The sequence below is a fragment of the Phalacrocorax aristotelis genome, chromosome W, assembly GCF_949628215.1.
Source record: "Phalacrocorax aristotelis chromosome W, bGulAri2.1, whole genome shotgun sequence".
Taxonomy (NCBI): domain Eukaryota; kingdom Metazoa; phylum Chordata; class Aves; order Suliformes; family Phalacrocoracidae; genus Phalacrocorax; species Phalacrocorax aristotelis.
Window position 1 is genome coordinate 17,938,950 of NC_134310.1, and position 7,839 is coordinate 17,946,788.

Sequence of the window (7,839 nt, forward strand, 5' to 3'; positions counted from 1 at the left end):
AGTTCATCCTGGTTGTTTCTCATACAGCGTGCACTGGCGTACAAGCAGTTCAGATGTGCTCCTAAGCCCTCAGTACTCCCCGGAGAATTGTAAATGCTCCCATTAGCATTCCCACCCTTAGGCGATTCCATGCCGACCCTTTGTTTACCTTCAGCATTTCAGATGGTATCCCCTTCCCCCATCGATTCTAGTTTAAAGCCCTCTCAATCAGTCTTGCCAACTTATGAGCAAAGACATTTTTTCCCCCATCGGGACAGGTGGATCCCGTTAGGCCCCAGTATACCTTGTGTTTCAAAGACATTTCCATGGTTATAAAAACCAATGTTCTGGTGGAGGTACCAGTTCTGGAGCCAGGTATTGATGTCTTGGACGTGCCCATTTCTTCCAAAGTCTTTCCCTGTTACTGGGAAGACTGAGGAAAACACTACCTGTGTTCCTGAATCTTTTAGCATTCTTCCCAGGGCCCTGAAATGTCTTTTGATCAACCTTGGACTTCTTGTTGTGACATCATTAGTACCCATATGAAAGTTCTCTTGGGCAGGAGCCCAATAGCCTGAAGGCTATACTAAGCTCATCAGTCATCTGGTGACATCCCTGATTCAGGCCCCAGGGAGGCAGCAAACTTTGCTGAAAAGAGGGTCCTGTCTGCAAACAGGTGCCTCCGTTCCCCTCAGGAGGGAGTTACCTATGATGGTAACTCACTGCTGTTTCTTCTTGGCACTGATCTTAATGCAGCTCTTGATGCAAGGGGTTGGTCGATTTGACCTTGGCGAGAGTGCTTGCATAAGTTCTTCCTCTTCTATCTCATTATGTGCTTTGTCTACCATACCCAGAGCCTTGTACCTATTCTGTAGAGGTAGCTGAGAGGGTAAGGAGGGGTTCCTCTTATAGCTCCATGCGGTAACCTGCTTCCACCCCTTCCTATCCCTTGTAACACTGCCTTCCTTCTGGCACAGAACAGATACTGCACCTACTTCTGTAGTGTCCATGCTGAGTTGGCTTATGTGTACCAGAGATGTCAGAGCACAGCTCCATTGGTCAACTTCCTTCTCAGACTCTCAGATGCTCCTCATTCTGCCCACCCCCTCCTGAAGCTTGGCCATCAGGCAGAGGAGTTCATCCACCTGGTCATACCTCCCACAGGCATGCTTGCTATCACCCTCCATCTCCAGGAATATCCACACACACATCCTGCAGTCTGAAGCCTGTGTGGTTGCATGCTCTGGCAGGAGCTCTGTCTGTGTGGTTGCATTGGTTCTACCAGGTTCTAGAAGCTCAGGAGAAGCAGAGAACATGGCTTTTTGCTGGGTGGTCACCATGCTGCTGTGCGCCTGCCCACTGCCACGTGCCTGTCCGCTGGTAAATATATATATGCCCGTCCGCTGCATTCAGCTGGGCTGATTGTTTTAGCCTGTTTAAATCATTTGGGCTGCTGGGTGCAGGCTCCAATCAGCAGGTCCGGGCTCAGTCACTCGGGGAACGCCCCCTGTTCAGCAGTAGTCTCTCCTTGTCCTTGTGTATCCCTCGTGTATCCCTCACAGCTGCTTACTGCCACTGCTGCTGGTGCTCCTCACACTGCTCCAGCATCCGTTGCAATCAGTGGATTAATCTTTGTGTTCACAGTGGCTACACCAAAAGCCCATCGGTACCCTTTTGGGTCCCTGACATACCCTCTCCTGAGGTAGCCTATGCCAAGGATACAAGGGGAATCTGGGCCGGTCACAATGGGATGCTTTTGCCACTTGTCCCCTGTTAAGCTTACCTCAGCCTCCAATAAAGAGAATTGCTAGCATCCCCCTGTAACTCCAGAGATCCAGATGGGTTCCATGCCCCAGTACCCTAATGGCACCAGTGTACACTGTGCACCAGTGTCTACCAAAGCCTTATATTCCTGTGGGTCTGATGTGCCAGGCCATTGAATCCACACAGTCCAGTAAACCTGGAACCTGGTCATCCCTTTTCTTCTCCTGCCCAAAGGCAGGGCCCCTCTATTCCTGTTCCTGGTCTGTGTGTTCACTGTATGACCCTGTAAGGCCAGACCAGAAGTCCCCTCACCGGAATCAAGGGAGGTCCTTCTACATCTGGGAGATTGCTGATTGCCTTCTTGTGTCTCTACAGCAACTAAGCTGACAGCCTTCTTGGGTGGCCCCTTAACAGCTGTCTTCCCTCTCAGTTTGTGTACACAGGCTTCCAGCTTAAAGGTGGGGTCACCATCCCACTACCTCACGTCCTCCCCGGTCACGCAGGAAGAACCAGAGTGCACCATGTGGTATGCAGGACATGAGGGGACTGACTCCATGCGGCGCCCCTGACAGCCAAGGTGCTGGCCTGTGGGGATGAGGGGGGACAGAGATTTTCTTCAAAGTTTTGGAGCCAGAAAGACACTCTCTCCACAGTTGGTGTATCTGTATCTGGGCAATACATTGTTGCCAAGCTGTTAGAATATGACACTGGGGCATTTTGGAACACCTTCCTCCACATGGCCTGTATGCACAGGTCATCATCTGGATCTTTGGAGACCTCGTTTTTGTCTAGGTCACTGTAGATGACTTCCAGCACTGCTAATTCTCTCAGGTACTGGATGCCTTCCTCAGCAGTAGCCCACTTTCCTTGGTAGTTAGCATGATCTTCCTTGAATGGCTAACTTGCCCTCACACTTGACAGGAGCCATCTCCAGAGACCATGAATTGCTGCCTCTTTTCCAATTCCTCTGTCAATTCCCTGGTTTCTAGCAAGGGATCCCAGCTGTTGGGCTTCCTTACCTTCTAGTTGCTGACTGTTGGCCCCACTATCCCAGCATCGGAGCAGCCAGGCAGCAATCCGCTCACCTGGCTGGCAGCTGTAATCTTTCCACATATCTCGAAGTTCTTTCAAGGTCAGGGACTGGGTAGTTTCCGCCTCTTGGGTGATTTATCTCACTTTTTCCTCTGGTTTCTTTGCTGAAGGACTAGATTCCTGATCAAACCCTTCCTCCTTCTCCTCCCTTACTAATCAATGATATGGACCTGTTGACCTCCTTGTCCACTGTTTGTTTTTCACTACTGGAGTAACTACTGTAATTGGCATTCTCAACCATGGTGCCCTCATATACGGCTTGGGTCCCTGTCTCAATTATCATGTTCTTGGATGTAGTTTGTATCCTGGTTTCAAGCATGGCATTCTCAGAGGTGGTTTTGGTCCCTGTCAACCACAGTCCTCTGGTAATACTGAATTGTGGCTCGATAGGCACAGGCCAAGCCCCAGTACAGTGCTAGAAGCTGCTGGTTTTCATTGGGGTAGGCAAGGCACCCTTCTATCAGGTCACATGACATTTACCAGGATTACTTGCCTGTTCAGGTGTACAATCCCAGGCTATGGGAGGTGATAACCATCCTAGGCACCTGCCCAAATCCGTCTGCACACCCTGCCACCCAGGGACCGGCTGCCTCAGGGCATGTGTCAGTATGGCCTCATCCAAAAGTTGTCTCCTCTTATGCCAGGACGACACCAGATTCTACAAACCTGACAATAAGCCAACAGTGCAGTAGCATTAAACAGCTCACATAAGGATGAACAAGGACCTTGGGAGCCTGCGCAATAAAACCACCCACATCAATCTTGGATAGGAAGAGGGAGGTGTATTCCCTCACCCTCTCCACAAGATAGCTCTCCCAGAACAGTAAGGGCATCAATGCCAGGGCAAAGTGCATAACTATTGTTTGTATTAATATGTTCCCAAGCTCTGCAAAATAAAGAGATAAGCAGTGTAGGCAGCAAACTCCATGAGCTGCACAGACACTTGCTACTTAATAGCTACTATAGCTATAGCACACTCAATTCAAAACTGCTGTTGTCTCATGCTCCATGTTGGGCACCAAAAAAGACTGTGGTAGGTTGACCTTGGCTGGCCGCCAGGTGCCCAATATGCTGCTCTCTCACTTCCTTCCTCAGTGGGAAAGGGGGAGAAAATAAGATGAAAAACTCATGAGTTGAGATAAAGGCAGTTTAATAAAGAAAAGCAAGCCTGCGTGTGGAAGCAAAGTAAAAAAAAAATATTCTCTACTTCCTATCCCAGCCAGACCCAATACAATCATGCATGACTTCCCCTTGGTGAATACATGCTGACTACTCCTGATGGCCTTCTTGTCCTTCATGTGCCTGGAAATGGTTTCCAGCATTAGCTGCTCCATCACGCTCCTAGGGATTGAGGTGAGGCTGACTGGCCTGTAGTTCCCTGGGTCCTCCTCCTTGCCTTTCTTGAAGATAGGAGTGACATTTGCTTTCCTCCAGTCCTTGGGCACTTTTCCCAGTCACCATGATCAATCAAAGATTATTGAGAGTGGCCTTGCAATGACATTGGCCAGCTCCCTCAGCACTCATGGGTACATCCCATCAGGACCCATGGACTTGTGTATGTCCAGTTTGCTCAAGTATTCTTATTCTCTAACCTGATCCTGTTCCACCAAGGGTACGTCTGCCTTGCTCCAGCCTTTCCCCCGGTCTCAGGGGCCTGGGATTCCTGAAGGCCAGTCTTGCTAGTAAAGATTAAGGCAAAGAAGGCATTCCATACCTCAGCCTTTTCCATGTCCTGTGTAACCAGGTGCCCCATCTCATTCAGCAGTGGAACCACTTTTTCCCTAGTCTTCCTTTTGTCACGTATATACTCACAGAAGCCCTTCTTGTTGCCTTTGACATCAGCTCTGGATATGAGGAGAGCAGACTGCAGGTTGCTCAGGGAACTACTTAGTAAAGGTCCCCTGGGGAAAAGCTTTTGAAGGTGCTGGGGTCCATCAGCTGGTCACTTTTTAAGTACCACCTCCTAAGAGTGCAGAATCAGGCAATTCCAAAGTGTTGGAAGTCAAGCAAGCAGGGCAGAAGGCCAGCTTGGATGAGCAGGGATATTCTTCCAGAAATAAGGAGAAAAAAGAAAGTATATGGCCAGTGGAAGCAAGGTCAGGAGACATGGGAGGACTATAGGGATGCTGTTTGCCACTGTAGGGAGGAAATACGTGCGGCCAAAGCTCAGTTAGGGTTGAAGCTGGCCAGTGCTGTGAGGGACAATAAGAAGGGCTTTTTAAAATACGTTAATGGCAAAAGACAGGCCAGAAATAACATTGGCCTGTTACTTGATGAGCATGGTCACCTCACAAACAGGGACATAGACAAGGCAGAGATGTTTAATGCCTTCTTCACCTTGGTCTTCAACACCAGTGGTGAGCTCAGGGACCACCCCAGAGCCCTGTGTTGGAAGACTGTGACTGTGGGAATGATAAACTCCCAATCAACCCTGAACTTGTGCACGACTTGCTGCTCCAGCTGGATCCCTATAAGTCGATGGGGCCTGATGAGATTCATCCAAGGGTACTTAAAGAGCTGGTTAATGTCAGAGTGAGACCTCTCTCAATGATTTTTTAATGCTCTTGGGAATCTGGAGAGGTCCCAGTTGACTGGAAGCTGGAAAACATTGTCCCAGTCTTCAAGAAGGGCAACAGGGATGACTCCGGTAACTACAGGCTTGTGAGTCTCACTTCTGTGCCTGGCAAAATTATGGAGAAGATTATTCTGGGAGTTATTGAAAAATACCTGAAAGACAATGCAGTCATTGGTCCCGGCCAGCACGGGTTCATGAGGGGAAAGTCCTGCTTAACAAACTTAATTTCCTCCTATGACGAGGTTACTTACCTAGGTGACCAAGGGAAGCCAGTCAATGTGATCTTTTTGGATTTCAGTAAAGCCTTCGATACTGTCTCTCACAGTATCCTCTGGGACAAAATGTCCAGCATACAGCTGGATAAACATGTAATGCAGTAGGTGAGAAATTGGCTGATGGGTCGGGCTCAAAAGGTCATAGTAAATGGGGTTACATCAGGCTGGCAGCCAGTCACTAGTAGGGTTCCGCAGGGATCCATCTTGGGGCCGGTACTCTCTAATCTGTTTGTAAATGACTTGGATGCAGGAATTGAAGGAATACTAATTAGTGTGCTGATGACACAAAATTGGGAGGAGCTGTTGACACTCCTGAGGGCAGAGAGGCCCTGCAGAGGGATCTGGACAAATTAGAGAGTTGCGCAATCACCAACTGTATGAAGTTTAACAAGGGCAAGTGCCGGATTTTACACCTGGGGCACAGCAACCCTGGATGTACATATAGACTGAGGAATGAGAGGCTGGAGAGCAGTTCCACGGAGAGGGATCTGGGGGTTCTGGTTGACGGCAAGTTGAACATGAGCCAACAGAGTGCCCTGGCAGCCAAAAGGGCCAACCGTGCCCTGGGGTGCATCAAGCCCTGCATTGCAGCCAGTCGAGGGAGGTGATTGTCCCGTTCTACTCTGTGCTGGTGCAGCCTCACCTCGAGTGCGGTGTGCAGTTTTGGGCGCCACAGTACATTAAGGATACAAAGCTACTAGAGAGTGTCCAGAGGAGGACCACGAAGTTGGTGAAGGGTTTAGAGGAGAAACCGTACAAGGAGCAGCTAAAGTCACTCGGTTTGTTCAGCCTAGAGAAGAGGAGACTGAGGGGAGAACTCATCGCGGTCTACAGCTTCCTCACAAGGGGAGGAGGAGGGGCGGGTGCTGATCTGTCCTCTCTGGTGACCAATGACAGGACCCAAGGGAATGGCAGGAAGATGTGCTGGGGGAGGGTTAGGTTGGGTATTAGGAAAAGGTTCTTCCCCCAGAGGGTTGTGGAGCACCGGAACAGGCTCCCCAGGGAGGTAGTCACAGCACCAAGCCTGACTATATTCAAGAAGCACTTGGACAATGCTCTCAGAGACAGTGTGAATTTGGGGTTGTCCTGTGCAGGGACAGGAGTTGGACTCGATGGTCCTTGTGGGTCCCTTCCAACTCAAGACATTCTATAATTCTATGATTCTATGCCTTTATTTTTTTACATGCTGCAGATTTTCTTCAGACTTCTTAGCTTAATGTTTTTGATACTTTTAAAATGTAATGATTAGGAGATTAAATAAACTTTTCACAGAATCCCTGGTTGGAAGGGACCTCAGGGATCATCTAGTCCAACCTTTCTAGGAAGAACACAGACTAGACAAGATGGCCCAGCACTCTGTCCAGCCAAATCTTGAAAGTTTGTGCAATATTTTGGTCTTTGTAAATTTACCAATTACCAGTTGTCATGGTTTTAGCTGGGATAGAGTTAATTCTCTTCACTGCAGCTGGCATAGTGCTGTGCTTTGGACTTAGTATGAAAACAATGTTGATAACACACCGATGTTTTGGTTGTTGCTGGGTAGTGCTTGTACGAGTCAAGGACTTTTCTAGCTTCCCATGCTCTGCCAGGTGCACAAGAAGCCAGGAGGGGAGGGGGCACAGCTAAGAGAGCTGATCCAAACTGGCCAAAGGGATATTCCATATCATGTGACATCATGCCCAGTATATTAATTGGGGGGAGCTAGCCAGGTGGGGAAGCAGTGATTGTGGCTCAGGGACTGGCGGCGGTGGTTGGCAAGCAGTTGCATCACTTGTTGTTTGGGGTTTTTTTCCCTCCTCCTGAGGTTTCATCTCTCTCTTTTTTTTTTGTTATATTACTATTATTATTGTTATTACCACTTTATTTTAATTATTAAACTGTTCTTATCTCAACCCATGAATTTTCTTACTTTGGCCCTTCTGATTCTCTCCCCCATCCCACAGGGGTGGAGGGAGTGAGCAAGCGGCTGCATGGTGTTTAGTTGCTGACTGAGGCTAAACCACAACATCCCTAAATAAATAAATATAAATCATGTTTCTTTTATGATATAGTACTAAATAAAAGGACAAGAAACAGAACGGTAGGACAAGAATTATGTCACTCTCAACAGAACTGATTTTAAGTGCTAGCCAGGGCACTGTGGCAGTAAAAATG